Source organism: Lissotriton vulgaris, unplaced genomic scaffold (genome assembly GCF_964263255.1).
Source record: "Lissotriton vulgaris unplaced genomic scaffold, aLisVul1.2 SCAFFOLD_2117, whole genome shotgun sequence".
Lineage (NCBI taxonomy): Eukaryota > Metazoa > Chordata > Amphibia > Caudata > Salamandridae > Lissotriton > Lissotriton vulgaris.
Genome location: NW_028249141.1, coordinates 418039 through 442436, shown reverse-complemented (window position 1 = coordinate 442436; position 24398 = coordinate 418039). Strand labels below are relative to the sequence as shown.

The following is a 24398-nucleotide window of genomic DNA, read 5'->3' as shown; positions in this document are numbered from 1 at the left end:
CCCAGTATAGGATGGTGGCGTTATGGAGACGCATATGGTCCACCCCGGAACTTGCCATGTTTGCCCAAGAGCTTCAGGACGTTAGAACGCAACAGGGGGCAGGTGAAATTCCATGGTTTAAGTTAATTAGAAATACTCTTATCAGAATGGGCCTCCCCCTTTTGTGGTCTGAGCCGGGCTCCCATATCTTTCCCTCTAAGAAAGACTTTAAACTTCTCTTCTGGTCCATGGTTAAAGAAGAACACGTTGCTCTTTCAGAGAAACCGAACCTGACCGGTTTGTTTTTGCTTCATAAAATAGTTCCTCATACCGAGAGTTTTTTGGATGTAATACTCAAAACTTTAGATAGGAAACTCTACCTTCAATTCCGTCTAGGTACACTGCCTCTAAGGGCCTTCACTAGTGGTTGGCAGAAGTCTGAGTCCTCTTCCTTCTGTCCCTGTTGTACTGTTCATAAAGAAACAATAGGTCATTTTTTGTTTGTTTGTATTGCTTACTGTGAACCACGTCACAAGTGGCTAAAGCCTATATGCAATAGATTAAAGACTCGGTCGAGTAGTGAAGCCTTGCTCATTCTAAGAACTAACACCTCTGAATGGCTATCCATTGGTTTGGCCAAATTCCTTGGATGGGCTTGGTTATTAAGGTCTAAGATAGCTCGTAACATTCTGATGTGATAAATTCACACAGCATGTTAGCCTACTAGATTGTGTCTCTGACCAGTATTGAGGTTGTGTCTTTTTATACTTATTTGTTCAATAATAATTCTCTCTTGTCGTCTTTATATACATATTTAATTGAGGTTTTTTAATCAATTCTTAACTTATTCTTGTTCTTTATGCTTATTTTTATATAATGTCCTTTTGCTAGTATTTGTATGTATGTAAATATTCTGTCTTTTATGATGAAAATTCGAAATAAAGACGTTAAAAACTGAAACTGCTTTAAATTGATTCTCGCTCCAGCAGGTGTATGTATTCATTTTTAAAAAGCAGCCTTTCAGGACACGCAATGGAGAAAAACTCCTGCAGCTGCAAAGCTTGTGTGCTTTTTCCATCTTCTATTAGGTGTGTCTCATAGTTGCAGCCATGTCCATGGCCAAAGCAGTTGCTACAAGGAGTAAACATGTATAGCAGGAACAGTGAGAGGAGGAAGTAGTCAGCTCTAGTCTCTCTCAGCTCATCCAAACCAATTTTCTTCAGGTGGCAGAGCAGAGGGAGACACAGGAGCTCAGTGGAATTATCGCTCACTACTTGTGAGGCTCTAGTGACTTAGTGAGTGAGCTACGGGAGGAGAGAGAGGACGAAGCTTGCTGTCTGCCCTCATTCAAAGTCTGTCCTCCCTTATTCTCTTTACTGAACCACAAATCTTGACTATAGGCATGAGCGAGAGAGAGAGAGAGAGAGAGAGAGAGAGAGAGAGAGAGAGAGAGAGAGAGAGAGAGAGAGAGAGAGAGAGAGAGAGAGAAAGAGAGAGAGAGAAAGAGAGAGAGAGAAAAAGAGAGACTAAGAGGCCGATTACAATGGCGGGCGGTCCACCACCGCCGAGCCGGCGGTGAGGATGGCCGTCTTGGCGTTTGCGGACCACCCGCCATCAACCTGAATATTCCCACCGCCACATCAGGAGGTTCTTTTCCGCCCGCCTTGTGGGACACGGTACAATGGGGCAATGGCAGCGGTGCCATGCAGGCATCGCCATGGGCATTACAATGCATGCCTTTTTTGGCAGAGATCCCGCCACAAACAGACAGGCGGAGAATGCCTTAGGGGGCCCGTTGTGGGCCCCCTGGAGGTTGGGGGGTGGGGTGCTGCACGTGTGGGGTACCTATGGTACCCCTCTGCATTTGCATGTACAAGGTGGCAGGCACCGCAAAGTGCCTGTCATGTTGTACATTCAAATGCACAACATGTATTTTTAGATTGTGGCGGGTGCTTACGCCCACCGCAATGTAAAAATCCAGGATGTGCCCGCCAGTGTGGCGAGCGCATCCTAATTCGTATAGCGGGACCGCCGCACCTATGGCGGGCGGTCCTTTTTGCAGCTGCGATCTGCCTGCCATCGTAATCGGCCACTAAGATACTATAAAATTGTACGATGACAGCAGCAGGCCTATACAAATATGTATACCCTGCTTTCGCAATACTGTCTTGAATGGAGCTGTCAGCATTCCACTGTTCTAATTTCTGTTCATAGATACTTGCCACCACTCTCCTGATACTTGCTATTATAATTGTGCATATATTCTGTCCTCTAATAAAAGCAGCTAAAACGTAGTCCAGATTTCTTTTCTGTGTTCAGCTTTGGTAGAAACTGCAAGTGGAACCCACAAAATATCTCTAACCCTGGCAGTGAATGAGTAGGACAATCCTTCTAAAACTAGTGCCTGTTGTTCATGGAACAACGCAACTAGATACTGTTGTGAATTCACTTCCATGTTTTCTTCTTTCATTCACAGGTTAGCAGTTTCAACTTTCTTGTTGTTGTGCTAATCAGTATTTTTTTATTGAGTTTTCAACACATTATTACAAGCATAACTCTTAATATGAAATTCAAAAGGAAAAGCTGCATAGTGCAGAGTAGGATACATACTCATAATATTCAAACTTTCTTTTTCCACAGACCAGTATTAGAAACATCTCTTATGAGTAGTGACCTATACCAGATTATCTCTATGTATAGTGTTAAACAGGGAAGGTACAAGAGAACACAATTGTAGCAATTACAGAACTCTATGTACTGTTTACCCATTGATCAACACCAATCCCATTACGCCTTGCAGTCCAGTGGAATAATAGAGAAGGCTAGACATATATCAAAATTCTCAATTAAACATTATGATAAAACCGTTGAAAAGGAATCTATATGGAATCGCAGATATGTGCCTATCAATATATTATTCTTTCTTGTATCGCTGTTGCTTCCATGTCACATCAATATATTATTCTTTTTTGTATCGCTGTTGCTCCCATGTCACATCAACATATCATTCTTTCTTGTATCGCTGTTGCTCCCATGTCACACATCTTGTCATTAGGAGTGGGGGGTTGGCATTGCTTCCATCGCTGGAAGATACATATTTTTTACTATTGCCAGTGCTTTATCTTTCCATCTTTCCTTATGCTTGGACAGTTTTGAAAGGTCCAAGGATTTATGCAAGAAAACCTGTGCATGGGGAAAAGGCTAATGGCACATCATTTAAAGCATTTACAGTGCTGGCCACTTTTTGCCAGTGCGTGGGCAATGAACCACACGACTACAGGAGAAGAAACATGACTCCTCCTGTGTTGCCACACCTCCAAAATTCGAGGTGTTTAAATGTTTAACAAGTGGCAGTCATAGGGGAGACAAAACCACTTATGTAGCAACTTAAAGTACTTACATTTTAATCTCGCCTCAGGCAGACTTAGATTATGGGTTTCCAGTAGCGTGTTCCATTCTTATTCCGAGTTCTTCTTGTCAACAGTCGTCTGTGACGATTTTCTTAGTAGCTTGGAGTGGATTTCCTCAACAAGAATAATTGTAATTGTAATTGTAATTGTAAGCATACTTTTAGAGCGCAGCTGTCACCCAGAGGGTATCCTGGCGCTTTGACAAACATTACCTACAAGTTGTTAACACTACGCTGCTCTCGGGAAGAGGTGACTTTTGAGATCATTTTTAAAAGACAAAAGATCCTGTTTGCAACTTAGGGACATCGGTAAGGAATTCCATAGTTTGGCGGCCGCGAAGCTGAAAGAGCGGCCGCCCATCCTCACCTTTTTTATCCTGGGGACTGTAAACAGGAATGCCGAGGAAGATCTCAAAGGTCTGACGGTAGAGTACCAGGAGATCTTGCAACATCACTGGACCCAATTGTGCAGAGCTCTGAAAACCAGACAAGAAGATTTATAGCAGATCCGTTTATGGACGGGGAGCCAATGAAGATCCGAGAGCGCAACAGATGAAGAAGCAGACCGCGGTCGTGAAAGGGCCATTTTGGCTGCCATATTCTGCACCCGTTGCAGCTTCGCGACCAGGGTATTGGGGGCCCCCAGAAGCCGTGCGTTACAGTAGTCTAATCTACTGAGGATGATACTACGCACTGCTTCTGTCGTTGCCGTGGGAGGAAATAACAGAAGAATTTTCCGTAACATGCGAAGTAGTAGCATGCAAGTCGCCGTGGTTTTATTAACGAAGGCATCCAGCTGGAGGCTAGGCCCGAACAGGACGCCTAGGTTACGGGCGGATTCTGCCGCCGCTACGGTGCCTCGAGTAGAAAAAGGCCAGAACCCCTCGGGTAGAGGACGGGGCAATCGGTCCAGTGAGCAATGGAGAACTTCGGTCTTTGCTCCGTTGAACCGGAGCGAATTCTGACGCAACCAGTCCGCCGTTACAGTCATGCAACGATGAAAGGATTCCATGGAAACCGCTTCCCTGCCCTCAAACGAAAAAATAAGTTGAGTGTCATCAGCATAATTGATAACAGAGATGCCAAATGACTTGATCAAACTTATTAGAGGGCGAAGATATAAATTAAAAAGAATCGGGCTGATTGCCGAGCCCTGCGGCACACCCTGATTTACATCATTTACGGCTGATCGGAAAGGTGGCAGGGCCACAGATTGCTGCCTGTTACAGAGATATTAGGCCAGCCAGTCCAGGGCCTGGCTGGACACCCCGGACTCCCGGAGCCTGCCCAGTAACACCGCATGGTCAACCGTATCGAACGCGGCCGACATGTCGAGCAGCACCAGAAATGCTGCTCCTCCCATGTCGACACTCGAACGCAGGTCGTCCAGAACGGCCACCAAGGCAGACTCCGTTCCGTGGGCCGGCCTGAATCCAAACTGGGCCACGTCCAAAAGATCGTTAGTTTCAAGGAAGCTGGACAGGACCCTAGTGACCAATTTCTCAAAGATTTTTATCGAGAAAGGCAAGAGTGAAATGGGCCTATAGTTGGCCGGGCACAGTGGGTCCAAGGTGGTCTTCTTAAGCAGAGGAGTAACCACTGCCAATTTCCAGCTATCAGGGACGGTGGCCGTGGTAAGGGACTGGCAGAAGATGGAATGGAGCGGCGGAAAGAGCTCCCCCTGAAACAACTTCCAAAACTTATGTGGCAATGGGTCTAACGGGGAACCAGATGAGACGCTGTTAGCTAGTAGGCAGAAGTCCTCCAAAGAAGGCGTAGGAAAGCAGGTCAGCCGAGGCTGTACTGCTTCCTCCTCAAGAGCCTCCCGAGACGTTATACTGACTGGTTCCACAGAGCAAAGGGCGAGGGGGCTGGTCAGATTGGAGGCCGAGAGTCCGTTCAGGATGGTTTTTATTTTATCCTCAAACGCCAAGGCTAAGGAGTCACATAGCTCCTGAGAAGCCGGAATGGTGGATGAAGCACAGACTGGATTAGAGAGGTCCTTGACTAATTTAAATAGGGTTTGGGACTAGCGATTCAGCCGCAAAGATCATATCCAGAGTGTGACCTTTTGCATGAGTAGAGGCAGACACAAGCTGCGTGAAATGAAGATTATTGCATGCTTGACAGAGTTCCCGATATGCAAGATCATAAGGACCACCGGGCCATAAATTAAAATCGCCCAAGACTAAAAACCTGGCAAGAGAGTTAGATAGGTCGTAAATCAGGTCTATCAGATCTTGAAGAGCCAGTGTTCCACTCTGATCTTTCAGAGAAAAACCCATGAGCTCAAAGCCCATGACCGGTTTAACTTCCAGATATGAGAGCGTTAGTGAGTCCTTAAAAATAAAGCCCACTCCGCCGCCCCTCCCAGAGGCTCGCGGGATGTGCCTAATAGAGTAACCCGACGGGCAAGCCCAGCCGAGTTCCACACTACTCTCCGCTCTAGTCGAAGTTTCAGTCAGAAACAAGATATCCAACTGCAATGATTCAATGAGAAGGGTCGTCTCTGCATGATGTTTGCAGAGCGAACGGACATTAAGCAGTCCGCAGTTGACACTCACCAAAGGGGCCGCCGGGAAGACCGGTTGTTTACCCGTACTAGGGTATTGATTTACCAGACAAAGTTCTTCCCTGGAGTAGACCAGGCGAGTTGGAGCAGCATGTCCAGCACACAGCGCGTCCGGAGCGCGAACGGGCGCAAACGGGCTTACCTCTGGCGCCCCGCCGGCGTGCCCGCTGCGCGCCCACGCTGCGCGCTTGTCTGTGCATCTCCTTATATAGTGCGCCACGCGGGAGTCCTGCGAGTGAAGCCACTGGACCCACTCAAAGATGGCGCCTAAAGTCGGTCCGAGTCGAAGCACACCCACCTAAGATGGCGGCAAAAACACAGCAAGCACTTCCCAAAGAAGCCCTAAGATCTGACTAAGCCCCGCAAATGCGGGTGGGACAACGATTACAGTGCAAGTAAGTGCCTGACTGTATACCCCCCTAATACCCCCTGATTACAGCTACAAGCGCTTACAAGCGCTTACAAACAAAGTGAATAGCGCGATTCGCAGTAGCGATTAAAAAGTTTTAAAAATATGAGCAGTTACAGCGCAGAGGAGCGCGTGCATATTAGTTGCATGTAGGTCATTGTATAATCCATCTATTGCACCCTTGAAACTGCTCCAGGTGTGGATATAATCTAATATGGGTGACCAAGGCATGCGGTCCGGTAACAGGGGGAGCGCTGAGCGGCAATAGTATTGTAACTGCATATATCTCCAGTTTTTCTTTGCATCAAGATGACAATCAAACTGAAATTCACCAAATGTCTTTATTATTTTCTCCCTGCTGTTAGAACATGCTCTAGGTGGGGTGATCCTGTTGCCAGCATATTTTGCCCAGAATATCGTGCATCAATGTATTTTTAGTGCCAAATTTTCCTTCAAGAGAGGTCGAGCAGGTAAGAATTTGTGTGCCCGTAGCGGTCTATGAGCTTGGGTCCAAACACATACTGTCTCCAACAGCAATTAGACTAGGGGTCAGTCAAAGATGCTAACTCTTTGTATTTCAAATCTATACAAGATCAAGCTTTTTGGTAGTATCCATTACATGTTTCTCTTGTTGAGCCACTCTGGTTATTCTTTGGTTTAGCAAAGAGCTAGGCTAGGTGGGGCAGGTAGTGCCCCATGTAATAAAAGCCAATATGTTTTAGGCCGACAACATTGCTGTGTGTAGTTTTGAACCTAAAACTCTCTTGAATTGCCCCTTAAGTTGTTTTAAGTCTAATTGTATGTTTGAGGCTAAATATTTTTACTTGGTTTTATTGTGTCTGTTGCATTTTCAAGTAATTGAAATTATATATTTATTAATTTATTCACTCAATCTCAGAAAGCACTTATCCTTCACTCACCCAGGAATATTAATAACAGTGGACAGCCTTTACCCTATAATAAAGCCAGTTCTGGATGCAGGTAGCACTAATAAAACACACGTAACTGGGTACTCTGGAAGCGGACATCACTAGGACTATGTGACAGGCAGAGGGGGAAATATCAAAGATATACAATACACATATTACTTAGTCATCCATCATTCTTATTCTAGAATGGACTACATCTTTGTTCCCTCATAGGATGAGGATCCTATTGAAATATAAGATCTTCTGAAAGGTTTAAAGGTTTATCCAATCACTCCCAGAGTACAATTACAGTTTTCGCGCTTCTGGCCATAAAGATACCTGGTGTCTTAACTCTTGGTTGCTAAACAATGATGACCTGGCCGACCATCTTAAAGAGGGCATTACCAAAAATTTGAAACAAGTCAGTCCCCGCACTCAGTACTCTATAGAAACTTTATAAAATGGTTATTCAGAGGTGGGTCATGTATTTTGTCACCAGTGATGGAGCAAGGTTACGCATGTACAGCGACTTGCTTGGATTCAATCCTCTCAGAATAACGTCTAATATGCTAACCAATATATTTTGTTTACTAATAATTGCACCACACGACATTTTTGTATCTTGGGGAAGCTTATCAATGTGCTTTTACTAACCGCAATCCTAATGCACTAAAATGGCCGCCACAACGTTGGATTTTCTACTGCGCATGCGTCTGTCACACCCACGTGACATGACATATTTCTGTGCTTGGAGGGAAACTTTTGCTTTTGCGCACTAGAATTAAGATGGCTTCTCTATGTTTTAAGATGCTAAAAGCTTGCATGGCTGCTTTTACTAAATTGTTTGTTCTGCTTAACTCCTAACGCTGTAGTTAAAATAAAGTAATGAGAGTAGAGTAGAGATAAGTGGTATACAGTGCATTAATTTATTCTTTGCTCTAAAACTGTTTTTCTCTGACTTTGCTATTAGCTCGTGTGTGGACCAATCAAGTACATTGTTGCTCCATCTTGGGTCCTGAAACTGAGCATGTGCTGACTTCACCCGAGTCCACAAGCCATGGGATTGAATCCATGCCAGCTACTGTCCTACCAGTGATGTTCCTGAGAACCTGACCCGATGAACTTTCTAGAGGAAGAGAATAATATAAAATGTTAATACATTGTATTTGTTATTGATACATACACTGCGGGGTGGAATAAAAAGGCATGGGAAAATAAAATTATGGAAGGGAACGTAAATCTGAATAATGAATCAAGTGACCTCATAATTGGTATGGTGTGATGACCTCTCCTCACATTTTGACCAATCAAATTGAGGGAATACACAATGTGCAACATTGGGGGGGTGGGGGGGGGGGGGGGGGTGGTACACTGCCCTGAAAAACGGTATAACTAAGGTAGGTTTAGCTAGTTAGATTGTCCGACTTGCCCGAATAGCTGACCTGTCACTGACCCAATGCACTCAATAGGCGATCGAGAGCAGAGTGGTGGTGGAGCACTCTGTCAGAAGATTTGATAACTCAATAGGGGTTCCGGGAAGGAGTTCGATAACCCAATCGGGTTCCGACTGATAGCTGCAGAGAGGGGTGTGATGCTGGTGTTGCTCTTTAGCTGTGGGTGCCAGTCCTGACCTACGGTGGTTCTGTCCTGATCTAATTTGGTCCGTACCTGTCCTGATTCTGGTCTTCACCTGTTCTGTCCTACTGGCACCTGCACTATTGGGGTTCGTTCCTTTATCCCAGCCCATGGATTAAATATAAGATAGCGTGGGTATGTCATTATACTGTTTCCCTTTTCTACCCTTCCTATGTTTCAATTCTTAAAGAAAGTTTTGTAAAATGTTCACATCATCTTGCTTTGATCATTTTCTTTCTAACTGAATGAGCTTTGAATGAATTTATATGGACTCTGACATTTAAAAATGTACATAGATAAAGTGTTAAACCTTTCCTGAGTCTGTGGTTATTTTATACAGGAAATGTTAGTTGCTACCTGTTTTCTTGCTAACTCCCTTGATCCCTTAGGACTCTAGGTACCAGTGACTAGGATTGGTAAGTCAAAGGTATAGGTCCTAAAAGTAATTGATCTGGTTAAGCGCAGGTTTACCTGTTCAAAGTGTGTATGTTTTTATGGGCCCAGGTCAGTATGGTAAAACTAGCAGGTGAGCCCGCGCTCTATCACCAGAAGGATAAAGATAAGATAATAAAAAAATAAGACACACGAGGAATGAATTGCCCACCTAGAAGCATTACTGGTGAACAAATATACAGTAGCTAGACTAGCTCTTAAGCAAAAAATAGATGGACACAGCACAAGAAATATCATTGGAGTTCTGGTATAGAATAGATGAATTATGGAGAAAAAGGGAGTGAACTATACCACTAGTTTACTAATTGGGAGATAGGGGAAAAAATGTGTCCTTCTGTGTTTTATAGTGATGGGCAAACAAAAATCAATGAGTCATTTGTAAATTATTATAGAGCATCTTATAAAGAATGGGCAGAAATAGAGAACCCAATGTCAAAATGTAATCACTCTAACCCTGTCGGCTGAAGACCGAGAAGCTTTAGATATTCCTTTGACAAAAAAAAGAAATTCTCTAAGATGACAATGGGCTAGACACCTGGGCAAAATTGAGGATTCTATCCAGTGTTTTTCAAAAGGCACAGCTCATTATTAACACAATAGCTGAAGGCAATGTTTAAAGACAACATACACACAAAAATGCTTACAGACTTGTGAGGTGTCAGATAAGGGAATAGCCAGAAATGTAAAATACAACCACCCCCCATTTTGAACCAAGCCTCTGATGGCACCAAGCATGTGAGCCTGAACCCCCAATAAGGGATCCTCGTCTTTCATCCACGCATGTATATTGTCACGCTTTCACTCTACCATCCACCTGATGTCCACTATTTCATATTTACAGTCTGTCATCCACTCGTTCTTTCGTCCTTTCATCCATCATCCAATCTTTCATCTTTTCATCCATTGGCCATTCCATTCATCGGTCCCCATATCCATCATCTATGTGTGCATCCATTGACAAATCCTATCCACCCATGAAGCCATCATTGGACTTACTCATCCATCAATAAAGACTTTCCTCCATCAATTGATCCTTTTGTCCATCTATCATCTCAGATTTAAATTTGCTTTGCAAGCAACCATCCCTTCAGATTTCTCTTCATATGCCATCTATCCTCTCAGATTTCCATTTACTCTGCCATCATTTTCCCCACTAGTGCGCCCTCTCAGATTTCCATTTACCCTGCTATCCTTTCACCCACTGATCCATCAATCCATTTGCTCAGATTTCCATGTATTCTCTTCTCGCTTCACTCCCATCCATCCTCAGATTCCCATTATCTCTGCTATTTTCTTATTCTCAGGTAGGAGGGTAGAAGCTTCAGCTTTCCATTGCGACATGTGTCAGGAGTGATACTGGACCCTTTTGATCTCCAAAAGTAGGCCCATGGCAGCTGTCGCAGGGCAAGAAGGTAGATTGTTATTTGGGGTGTGTGACTTACTAATTACAACCCTTGTCAGGCTGAACTGTTAAAGTCACTAAATTAACATGAGCTCAAATACCTTCTAGGTATGACACAGAGCACAGGTCTACGTTAGAGCAATGGCTAAAGTAGTTATGCAATGCCAAACACAACACAATAAATATACCAAACCAAATTAAAGTAAATTGAGTACAATTGAATAACAAAATAAAAAAAATCCAATAAGAGAATCGGAGATATGAATTTGTAAAGTTGGAAGTAAAACTAGCACCAAAAAGCACAAAGAGTAAATAATATGCAATGAAAACAGTAGATCGGGACCTTACGAGAAAAGAGAGGCTGGCTGCAAAACAGCACGGGTAAAATACATCAACCAGGTACAACCTTGTGAAATAGTCCTTCAAGTCCCAGTCGACAACAGGAATACATTTCAGAAGCCCCCAAAGACCTCATGGGAGGCACTTAGAGAGTCAGGCAGAGGCCAACAGAAGGAGTCCGTTGCCACTGGTCAGTTGGTGCTTCCAGAAAAAGGCCTCTGTAGTTTGTTGTATCCTGACTGACACACAAGGTCAGCCTTTTACTCTGCCATTCTTACATCCAACATCCATTCAGCCACACTCTCAGATTTTCATTTACTGTCAATCTTTAAATCACTCATATATCCACCCTCTCTCCCGCTTACCCATTCATCCATTTACCCACTCATCCTTTTAGTCACTCATCCACCTATTCTTTTAACCACTCACCTACCCATCCTTTCACACAACCTACCTTCTAACCACTCAACTATCCATCCTTTTGCACATTCATTCATCCTTTAACCCACCCATTCATCCGTTTACCAACTCATCCTTTCACCCACTCATCCATCCTTTCATCCACTTATTCATCCATCCTTTCACCTTTCCATCCTTTTGCCCACTCATCTATTCTTCCTTTTATCCACTTATTCATTCATCCCTTCATACAGCCATGCTTTCACCCGCTCATCCATCTTATCTTTCACCCACTCATGCATCTACTTCTCCATCCTTCTATCTCTTTTCTAGCAACCAATCTTTATTCCTTTTAGTGTTCATTATGAGCAATAATCTAAAAAGTTGCAGATAAAAGATGCCCATAAACAACCTCATGCCCACTGTAGCTAGTAAAGCGGCTGGGTTCGGCATGCTCCTGGTGACCCAAACACTAAAACCAGACAAAACACCTACAGACTGCTTCTCCAATCATCCATTCTCACTGATTAATACCATAATCAAAACTGCAGTGAAAGCCCTAACCAACACATTGATTAGAGTGATTTACACATTGGTACCTAGTGCCCAAAAATGCTTCATGCTAGGAAGGGACACTCGCCACTGCCTAAAGAATCTGCACATGGAGCTTGCAAGAGTAAATGAACTACAAGTGGAGACTGGCTTGGTGTCAACTGACCTCAAAAAGCCATTCGACCCCGTCCATTGTCCCTTATTACTGCAGTTCCTGGAAAAAATGAATTGGGGCCTATCATTCCTTCCTTAATTATGTGTTGGTTATCATTCAGCTCAATAGGCAAGAATCAGCATCAATGGAACACTATTTTGCCCTTTTTGGTGGTTAGACCTGTGAAGGGTGCCCCCTGTCACTCCCCCTCTTCATGCTTGTGAAAGAACCTCTTGCAGACTGGATCCAGCGAGATGGACAAGTGAGGGGTTTCCAATGGTACAACAGCTGTGAGCACAAGGTGTCCCTATATGGTGCTTGTAAGAAATCTGGGTATTAGTTGTGAAGGATGTGAGTCCTTCACAAGTAAGAAGTCTGTAATTGTCTTTTTTCTGGGAACTAAGGGCCATATTATCAAGCCCCAGCGATAATTATCGCTAAGCGCACTTAGCGCGAGGATAATTATCGCCGGGTAGCGTGGATTTTCATCACTGAGATAGCGTGCTATTAGCAACGCTTATCTCAGAAGTGATAAAAATGCTTGCGCTAACTGCCAAATGAGAGATTATCGCTGGAAAACCAACGATAATCTCTCGAAGTTTGGTGTTAGCTTGATAATAGGGGCTCACAAACTTAGCCATGATATCCACCTTCCATAGGATATCATGGCTAAGTCAGGAAAATACCAAGTGTAAAAAAAGCAGCGCTAACCGCGGTTAGCGCTGCTTTTTTATCACTAACAGGGTTAGCGATATCCTTGATAATAGGAGAAATGTCGCTTAACAACATTTCTCCTATTATTTTTCTCTGGAACGCCCCCTTTGCATCTCATTAGAGATGCAAGGGGAAGCGTAGAGAAAAAGGGTGCTAACATGCAAATTTGCGTGTTAGCACCCTGTTGCTGATAGGGAGATCATTTTATCTCCGCTTTCTTGGCTTTTAAAGCCAAAAAAGCAGAGATAAATCCCTTGATAATATGCACCTAAGTTCCCCATTGTAGCACTTAACTGTCTCACTGCAGCAAAGCAGAGCAGTCCAAGGCCTACCCAGCAGAGGTCGTTTGGGCTAGTAACCCCAGCTCGCTGGTATGCGAAAACATCACTCAATAAATTACCGTTCAGTCAGTGCTTTTGCTTTTAAAAAGGAAACGTTCTTTTAGTTTACCCACACTACTAAATACTATGCGTTAAATTACAAATATATACATTCAGGTAGATGGAAATACATTTGGTGAAACCCTCATACCATGTTACACCCCCCGTGGGCCCTGAACGTGTTTTGCAACGGTAATAAGTTAAGATGTTACAATATAATTTTTCAAATTACATAAACTTATTGATTGGAAAAAAGAGGCAGTGAGAAAGAAATGTGAAGACGTGAAATTAGAGGGAACATTGAACGTAAAGTATTAGCATAACAAATCTTATGTGCACTTAATGATATAGATGGAGAGATGTTCAGTTCAGAGGTATGGAGGTATGCTTGTCTGGGTGGTGGTGATGTCCAAAAGACGACACCCACAATGTAACCATTGGAGTATGTTGGTTGGGAGACATTCTGTAGCACACTGAGTGTGTTGATCAGTTGACAATGATGTCTCTTTTCTGTTTATGCTCAAGTGTTCTGGGAGGTTAACGTCATGGGATAGTGGTGTCGGCAGGTTGGGCTGATGAGGAGGTCAAAGAATTCATGTATTAGACTTTATTCTTTTCAGAAGGCTAATATATGAAGTGCAATTTTAAGGACAGAGCTGTAGAGTTGCAGAGAGTAGAAGTGGTGTCTGAGGAGCTCCATGGAGCTGACTAGTGATTGCTTGCCTACGGTGCAGTAACAGGAGGACTTGTGGGAGTGGATCAGTCTCACCTCCTTCACTGAACTAGGCTAGGGGTGCCTTAGTGAACAGTTTTGTTGCAGTACACAATGTGCACCAAGGTGCAATGTTAGCATTCCTAACATGGGAAAGAAAAAATGAGGCACTGATTGAAAAGCTAAGTCATTGTATTAAGAAATCGTTGAAAACAAATACCTTAACCAGGGACGGACCCCTCACTTGATGGTGCCATAGGGCCAGTCCTATGTTTGCCTTACTATACAACCACACCTATTTATCCTATCCTAAACAGTTGAGACATACAACCTTAGTTCCAGGGGTTTGTCTTTCTTTAGATTGAATACAAATACCCCCACCCCCGCTCCGAACAGCAGAAAGCCATAATTTCGAGGTGGCGGGTAATGGGATGCACACCGAAAACTGATGGCTATATATTTTTTCTTCCCCTCAGACTCCTCCCAGTCCCGCCCCTCCTCATTCTGATTTTGGCTACCTCTGTGTACTCAATGCTGAATCCACAGTAGCTCCACCGTTAAAGAAGCCTTGCAGGAGGGGTGTGGGGCATCAGCTCCTGCAATTTGGTAAGGCATTACATAAGAAGGAAAACCAAATCTGCTGTGGATTATCCTGCATCCACGATGCAAACCAGTTAATTTCAATGTGCCCAACAAACACATGTATGTATACCTGTGATGTAACAGTGGTTTAAGTAAAACATTCCAATAACATGGGCTCAAGTTTGCGTCATATAAAAAAACTGCAGCAAAACGGCATGCCCCGGAAGAAAACTCCTAGCACGCTTGAAACACTGGCTGAATAGCGTCAACTAAACTAGTCCCCACCTAAAACCTTCTTCGCTCTGGGTGTCTCATCAAAATGTGAAAAAAATCAACTGAATTCCGACACCACCCTGGCACACTAGTTTGGGGGCACTGAAAACTTTCAATGAAAGAACTCATGTTGTTCAATAAGGGAAGTCTAAGGAGGGTTCATGGCTGCTGCACGTCAGCGGTGATAGGACCTCCGACTTCACAGTAGCTTGGCAGCTCTGCCGCTGATATCTGAACGTATTTGGACATTGTAGAGTTGGATGCCATAGTTTGGCGGGGGTAAAATGAATACCAGCTGAGCTACAGCACGGCGGCGGCCGGGGATGATGCGCTTGGCCTGCAGCAGCTTTGCAAGCGGCGCAATCATTGAATTTGCGGCACCAGCCACAAACCAGCCATCCTCGAGCCTCACCTTCCTCGAAACTCCCTGCTCCGGCAGCAGGATGTGATGTCCCCAATGGCATCCGGCATGTAGCAGACAACCTGACTGAGCCCGGCTGTCTAGTCATTGGACACTACCTCAGATCATGATATCAGGCTGTCAGTCGCGCTATGGTGGAATGATCACAAAAATGAATCATGATACATTTGTAGCACTAGTGCAGTTGAGTGAGTGTGTGATCCTGCCAGCACTGCCTTAGCTCATAGTGTGAACCTAAAGCCTGCGGGAGTGCACAGCGCGCGCAGTGCACAACACTGACGGTGTGCTGCCAGCTGCCACACTTGCCACTTTCAGTGACAGCTGAGAGACAACAGTTATGCGTGACAAAGCATTTCATTCAGGAATGCGTAGTACCACACTGAAATGTGTTAGTCTAACGCCTGAAGCGTGGTATTTGTTGGCAGGACTGATCATGCCTGCTGACATATTTCATAGCTTTTCTCAAAAACAGCTAAACAAATAATTTTAGTTATTTTTAATGGAAATATGTTCTTTTGTTATTCCACCCCTCCAAGTGCATTTTAATATCCTCCAAATGTAAAAAAAAAAGTCATACAAAAGGAAAGACACAATTAACATGTTTAAAAGCTCCAGTTCCCAATTTTAAAATCGCCACATGCATTTGATTTTCATTACAAAACGGTGGCTTGCTCTGCGTAGTACGTGGTATTAAAAAAAAAGTCACAACCCATATTTGCATAATTCATAGACACTTACCTGTAGTAACCGCTAGGCCCGTTATATTAATCACATCTGAGGCGGGGAATGCATTGGCATCGTTTAACTCTTTCAGAAACATTTTGAAAGACTCCATGAATGATGAATCCGGAAAGCTAATCTCGATATCGACAACATAATCTTGAGGCGCAACTGTTGATGAAAAAACATACATTGACGTCATGAGTAAAGTCATACCAAAGTCGAGAATGCTCAGTCTCTGTGGCCACTAACCTTCCGACAGTCAGCAAAGCCCGAGATCACATCAACCTCTGACTCACACCAGCTTACTCTCCAAGCACAAAGGTCTTTGCTCACTGAAATTCGATTTAGGCGTGAGAAAAGAGTCTGCAAGCGTAATGACACAGATCCTAAACTAGACAATTCTCATGCACACTCATTTACACACACAAGTCCAACTAATCTGGAAAATTCACCAACAGAGCAAATTTTCAACAGTTCTGAGTTTTGAGCAGTGGTGGAAACATGGTGGTGAGGGAAGCAAACACTCACTGAGTTTATAATTAGTTCAGAACCATCAGAACCATACAAATAATAGCCAAATCGATACTTAGTCATCAAATGTACACATATTCTAGTGACACAATTATTCATCATTCTACACTGAATATTAAGCGTAAAACTGGCACCCAGGATACACTTTCACATCAAAAACATTATAAAACCCTTCCTAAAACGGCATAACAAGGATTCTCAAAGTGCGAATCTTCTACCCCAAGGGTTTGCCACAAGGGGATCCTGTTGTAAACTCTTGTGGAAGCAACTGGATTGTAACAACACAATATTGAGAAGGTGGGATATCTAAAGGTCTCTAACATCACCTCAAAGTGCCAGTACCTGAAAATAAATATGTTAGAACAATATGTATAAATTGTGGAGTTCATAAAGTACTAATATGTCAAAGTACCGAGTGTCTCAACAAAAACGCCCACTCAACAAACGAGGGGAGCTATAATAACAGTTCTCAAATTTGTAAAAGCAACACAACCAAATAAAATAAGTGAACAAACTTCTTTCTGACAAATGGACAGGTCCTAAGCTCCTTTGGGATATTGTACCCAGCAATTTATAAGTACAACATTCTGAAAGCATCCAGCTCCAGTGGCGTAGCTAGACCTACTGCCACCTAGGGCGGGCCCTATGTTTCCCCGCCTGTTGCAGGTAAGAGGTGGGAGATGTGGAGGTGGTGGCCGAAGTACAACTTGTTCGGGGAGGGTCTAGCAGCCGACGGACGACTTGTTCTAGGGTGGGGATATGGTGTTAGTCGAAAAACACGACCTGCTCACCTCTGGTGCCCCTAAAAACAGTGTTGCCCGGGCCGACCACCCACCCTCCTCTAGCTACGCCACTGCCCAGCTCTCCCTAAAAAGTAATCCAGACTGAAAATAAGACTGGAAACCATAGTAGCTATAGCCATCAGAAGTCATGATTTTACTTAAGGTGATGCAGGAGCATAATAGGCGTCCTTGACACCAAGATAGTCTAAGATAGTATTAAGGCTATGCGAGTCAACCATATGTGAAAGTGGAACACAGTACATATGAGAAATATTTTGTTTCCTCATTTTTAGGTTTCAGCCTGATCCAGCGCATGCGCTGGTCTGGCCGAGACATTTAGTAGGCTCTAAGAAATGCTACTTTGCCAACGATCAGCTTGCTAGAACGCGCAAAAGAGCGTGCGCGTCGTGCACAGCTGTTGCGGCTTCTTGCGCTCGTGAAAGCTTTCCCCGGTCTCTTTATAGTGCCCCTGGGGCACAAGCAGGGACCTACTACAGTGCTTCTGTAGCAGAACGCACTCTGCGGCACAATCATGCACTCATAGAAAACGTTCCGAAAGCAGGCATTTGTTTCCTTTTACTGGTTCTCGCTCGTCCCTATTCCCCCTGCATTATTCTCGTCAATCCCTTTGCTGCACCACACTCTGAAGCCTAAAGACGCTACGCGGTCTCTGCTCAGCCTTCTCTGGCGTTTAGTTAGAGCAGGCTCTCCACCGCGGTTCTCCTGCTAGTTCTCCTGCTGCCTCCATGTGTGCATCTCCGCACCCTGTTCTGCTTCCCCGACCAACCTTCCATCCCCATTCTTTTCACAGCATCCCTCTGCTTTCTAACTTTCGTGTCCACTGGAGCATTCTGCTGCCTCTCTCTACCCCATTATCTATCCAATTTAATTTGGTTTTTAACCCAGTCTCACCCTACTGTTTCTGTAAACGGACGCCCGACCTCTCATGTCACGTGACACATCCCGATGCCCAGGCTTTTTCACCGACATCATTTTGTATTGCATTATGGGGATTGCAGTTTCGCTTCCTTTATTTTATAGGTGAGAGCTATAATATAACCTGTTGGCTTGCAAATTGGGGTGAAGTCGTAGATTTAAGAGGGTGGCCTCATTAAAGTTTTAGAGGAAGGTGATGCAGGTTTGCCAAAAATATGACCGTATTAAAGTCAATGGAGGCATGTTGCTTTGTGAGAGGGTGAATATAGTTAAAAGAGGGGGACACCCCAAATTGAAGAGCCTGTTAACACTGTAACACTTCCAAGAGCGCAGAACACGTCAATCATACCCTCAATCTGAACATGTGCAGTTACTAATAGCGGTGGCTGGAAGTCCAAAACTTGGCCCTTTTTTTTTTCTACAGTATTATGGATGTGCCTCTTGGTAGACATTTACGCAAACACATTTACGCTTTTCTTTTACACTCTCCTTTCTCCTCATTGTTTTCTTTCCTTCCCTCTGTACTCTCTTTTCTGTCTCTTGTTTTCTTGTCTCAAGCAGCGAAGACACCCACCTGAAAATTGTATTTTTGTTGTTGTGCATTTGTCATGATTGCATTTTTCTGTGGATTTCCACCTGCTTTGTGTAAAAGTAATTGCAAAAACAGCCTAAAGGCAGAAACTGGTCATCTGCCAGTTGGCGCTACTACAAGAATTAAAAGAAAAATTGTTAGCGCCCATTTCTGTTCTAGCACACTTCTCCTGTCACCCCTGCAGTAGAACGGATGCAGACCAAGAAACAGACGCAATGGCTGGCTCACTTCACATGCTTCACTATTACCCCAACACACAAGATGCTAACACGTACCCCCCCTATACAGTACAAATGACTACAGTCACATTTTGAAACAGGAGGAGCAATTTTCAGGTGTTCACAAAAAAAGTGGTGTATTTCCGCACAAGGGTCTGTGGACTGTATAAGGGATTTTAAGAGAGCAAGCCTCAAGGAGCAGTTTAGCACAGCTACATGTTGCATTGCCAGTCACAATAGTGCCTGTGGAATTTTGGGGTTCTTGCAGCCGGGCCACAGGAAATTATGCCCAGCTGATAAGTAACATTTCCTTAGTCAAGTCTAGACCAGATTATGTCAGAGACTGCTAAATATTTTCTCTCCTGAGTAAGGGAGGGCATGGGATTGTCTAATTGTTAAAGACAATGATATAGCAGCAGCCTGGCAACGTCATCATATTTGAAGGGAGTTCTTTAGCAATGTAACTAGCAAAGACACTGTGTCACAGCAGCATCACTCCGCACCACCACAGCATCACTCAGCGCAACAGCAGTATCACTCAGCACCAACACAGCATCACTCTGGACCACCACAGCATCACTCAGGGCCACCACAGCATCACTCAGCGCCACAACAGCATCACTCAGTGCCACCACAGCATCACTAAGCGCCACAACAAATATCACTCAGCGTCACCATTGCATCACTCAGCACCACCACTGCATCACTCAGCACCACCACTGCATCACTCAGCGCCACAACAATATCACTCAGCATCACTCAGCACCACATCAGTATCACTCAGCATCGCCTTTGCACTAATACACCACCACATCGTCATCACTCAGCAAGACTTAAGTATAATTCAGCATCACCTCAGCATCGTCTCCGCACCAGTCACCACCACTACCACCTCAGCATCACTCAGCACCACCTCAGCCTGCTCTCGGAATCTGGCATCTGTTGATTCTCCCCTAGCGTCTGTCCACTGCTAGTGTTATATTACAGTTCCAAACCTTCACCCTCCGATTGTTTATGCTCCCTCAAAGAAAGCTTTAACAAACAACCATTGGAATAGGCAGAAACAAGTTGCCAGCACTGCAAGAACAAAAGAAAACTGAGGACATTTTTTATTGTAAATACTTTTTTTATTGGGGTCGTTCAGTTGTACATAATGCCTTCTTGGTCATATATAAGGTAACAAAAATGCTTCTGACACTTTTTTATTATAACTTTTCAGCATGCTGCACAGCAGCCACACTTCTCTACAGTACAGCTTGAAGACATTGGCAAAGTCAATAGCTCTGGCTAAACACTTATAAGGCCCCAAAGGCGAGACCTATTGGAGATGCCAATGCTTGTTTTTAGATCTGGTGTTAGCTAAGCCACTTTAATTTTACATAAAATATGTCTGATATACTTGCTTATGGGGGCTCTGCACCCGCCTTCTTCGGCCATTGGCCTAACATTGTGTCATTCACAATTTTCTTCCTCCCAATACAGCATACATAATGGTGACAATTGGTCAGCCCACTTCAGCCATTGGCTGACTTCATTGTAAATGACAATATTATGCCCTTTCACATGGAACACATCCACCCACAAGGTAGTTCACTTAGGTGCCATGCATTACTATGGCAGTATGTCTGATTTTTTCAGGTCCAAAAGTTATTTTAGTATGTAGACATTTTTTTTTGCATTAATGTGGGCTCAGTAGCTTCCCCAAAAATAAGTTTTTTTAAAAAACACGACAAAACAAAGGAAGCATTGACAAAGCCAAAAAGGATGAGGGCCAGCGCCAGACCTTAGGCTTTGCCCATGCTTGTTTTTAAATGAATGGGAAGATTCAAATGTTCACTGTGGCTAGAGCACTCTTTCCCAGTGAAATGCTGCTTCCCATTTATTACTTATGGATTAAAATGTGAGGTGGCAGCATGTTTTTAGTACGTATCATGACACCAGATTATGCAGTTTGTGCGGCCTTGTTCACTGCTTACTTTGTAAAGAAACATGTGCCAGGACTCTAGTCAGGAGGCCTCCGTAGCTTGCACCACCCTTTGCCATTACCAATGACAGCACCTACACAATTACTAATCAGCACACTGCTACAAGGGATGAAATTCTGCCTATTCCTGGTCCCCAAAGTGATAAAAATAGCTTGGGCGGCCGGTATTAGTTGTTTTTAATGTATACTGAATTAATAAACAATTGCTGTTTGATTAATCTCAAAATTTAAAAAAACAGCGCTACCATATGGTAGCTGTCATAAGTGCCAATGTGGACAATTAGGTGCTGGTGCCGCCAGCTCAAATTAAACACTGGCCTTGTTTCCAGATCAGTGGAAAAGTCATTTTTAAAATGGTGCCCACTCTGTGTTGCATGTGCACTGAAACTGTTTTATGCCACTGTGAGCCAATTGAATTGCAGAGTGGTCAGACCTCAGCACAGTTGCACTGCCTAAGAAGATTATTTGTCCCCTCTCACATGTGAATGTTAACAAAGGACTTTGGACTAGAATTGCCCAAACTGCAAGGTCAGGTCTTACCTGAACTGAAACACAAGCAACCCAAGACCAATTTTGCCCTGCTGGAATACGGAGCTCAACAGTTTGGGCCGAACAATTTCTATTGGAGCTGAGTCCAGCTTGATGTGGCATAATGGGTTGAAATGCTACGCTGAGCAATTGATAATGATTTAATGTATTGCAAGCATTCCTCCTATATTGTTTTGTGTGTTTGATGTATCACTCTAAGTGGCAAGGGTATGCCCAGAGAGGGACCCGTGCTCACTGTAAGACTGCAACCAAGCTACACCCGACAGACAACCCCAGCCAGGGCAACACTAGTGTTAGGCTGCTTGTGACCTGATCTGGCAGCTCAGGCTGGACTGTTCCTATTGGAACAGGGTCAAGACAGATTTGCATGTGGCTGGGTCCAAACTGAAGTGGCAAAGAGGCGCAAAAAAATGAAGGGATGGAATAACAACTTGAGTGATTGCCAGTGGTTAGTTTTAGTGAAAGTGCTGCTCTTATAACCTTTTGGTGTGTTTAATGTATGCCCTAAATGGCAAGGGAATGCCCAGATGTGGCTCCTGTGCTCATTGTACCACTAAAACCAAGCTACACCTGATGGACATGCTCCAATCAGGGTAAACCGATCTTGGGTTGTATGTGTTCTGGTTCAGGGAAGACCTGACTTGGCAGTTAGGGCTGGACTGTTCTTACTGAAGGAAGGTCAAGACTCCTTTGCACATGGCTGGGTCCAAACTAAGGTGACATGGTGGGCAAAAGAACGATGGGTTGGAACGCAACCCTAGATATTGCCAGTGGTAACACTCTTCCTATCACCTGTTGTGTGCTTGATGTGCCGTATTACAAGTGCCGTAGGATATAATGCACTTGTAATACAGCAGACAGGACGTTTGTCACAATTGTGACAGAGGATCTCGTCCTCCAAAGTCTAAACCAGTCCCTTATTCAACATTCAGGGAAGTGACAACTAATAGATGTTGAGTTTTAAAACGGGGTTTGCTGTGTGTGCCTTTATCTCCCCTCTGTAGGTTAGGACATGGTATGGGTGTCCCCAGGGGCGTAACAAAGGCCCCAGCAGCCCCCGCAATGCGCGGGGGCACCCAGTCTTACCCACCCTGGAGGGGGCCCCCTCAGCCCCTACTGGTGTAAGTGTGAGGGGCTCCTTCAGCACATCACACAGGGGGGCCCTCCGTCGAAGTTGCCTCATGGCGAGTTATTTTTTACAACTCAACTACTGTGTAACAGGCAGGCGTGTCACGTCATAAAATACATTGTTATCCTTTATTTTAGCTAAAACTACTATGTTAGCAATGGCAAGCCGGATCGAGACGCTAATGCACTCTCTCTCATATGCAAGATGTCCAATTTTTTCCCCATAATCGAAACAGAATAGTTTTTCTTTAATCTGGTAAAATTTGCATACACTTCCTGTGCTTTTTTTCTGGAATTGTGATTTGGAATTTCTTAAGTAAGACAATTTTCCTTTCTGAAATGCGCACTTTTAAACAAACATGATGTTGGAATAGAGGGAGGTAAAACAACAGTTTGCCACAAGGATCAGAAATGACTCATGCATACAGCGGTGGTGCGCAGATCACATGCAGTTAGTTACCTGCTACCAGCTGTAGAGTGAGTGAACCTACGATCCTAAGGGCAGGCACCTGTCCCTGAGCTTGACAACCTACTCGGGTTTATAGCACCATCCTCATCAGAGCCAGGTGCATCTGCAAGCTATAGGTGGCTAGGAACCCTAAAGTTCTTTTCTATTTAAAGCTGCAGTGGCGTTTGGTGGGCCGGCGCTTCAGCAGGACACCAGTGGCGGCAGGCATCTACCAGGAGGAGGGGGAGCGGGAGAAAATATTATATAAAAAAAAAAAAACACATATCTGACGAGACGTCCTTGCTCTGTACCTCTTCTTTACTGGAACCGAATGCAGGCAATCCCTTGCCTAATCCTGATGCTGATCATATGCAGCATGTCAGCAGCGCCAGGAATGGTGGGAGCGGCCTCACTCGGCGCTCCACAGCACTCTGAAGGCCTGCACTATCTCTCAACCCAGACATCTGGGTTTAGCGGTCAAGTGCGCATGTGTGGCTGGCCGTTGCAATACAGTTGGCTAAAAAGACATGCGCACTTTAAGCAGTGCATTAGCCAGCCCACCCTCCTCCATCCTGCTGGCACTCAGCAGCAGCCCCCTCCCAGTCCTAACGCTCGGTTCGTAACGGGGAAAGACAAATAAAAAGGTAATAAATTTGCATTTTATTTTTCATCTCTAGGTCTTTGGGGGGGGGGGGATTTTAAGTGGGGTGACGCTCCTCCACTCCAACAGAGGAGCCGTCCCTGCAGGACACTTCTTTGAGGAAAGCTTAGCTGGTCCTGTGTTCTGCAGCCCCTTCTGTTTGCCTCAAGGGGCACTCCTCTTAGGCTTACTTTAGTGAGACAGTTGTTCACCGCGTCCACCACCTGCCAGCAGCATGAACTAATACAACAGCCCCTCCTTCCCTTTTGGGGTTTGGAACACATCTCGGGCACATAACTACTCAAAGGAAAACAGGGGTGATCATCGTGCACTAACGGTTGCCTGAAGACTTAAGCATTTCTAAAGAGATAGCATGCATTTTGTATTTCATTGCATTCCACTGAATAGCACCCTTATAGCTGATTTTCTCTCTGCATCACCAAGTTGTCCTCTATTAGGACACATGAAGGTTTGCGTCTTCAAACAGTCCATTTTCTCTCATGCCAATAAATCTCCATCATGTTCTGCACATAACCAAAGCAGAGGTTCACTCAACTACTTGAGGGACAACGCT

The 24398-nt window shown here is 44.3% G+C and overlaps 1 long non-coding RNA gene across 2 annotated transcripts in view; it reads right to left on the bottom strand.

Moving 5' to 3' along the window:
• Positions 1 to 16042: 16042 nt before the first annotated feature.
• The window catches only part of LOC147663690 (uncharacterized), a 378141-nt gene continuing 369785 nt past the window's right edge, over positions 16043 to 24398 (bottom strand). For both annotated transcript variants that reach the window (XR_015305253.1, XR_015305254.1), the window contains exon 4: positions 16043 to 16184. This is a non-coding gene — a long non-coding RNA (uncharacterized LOC147663690). The remainder of the gene's footprint in view (positions 16185 to 24398) is intronic.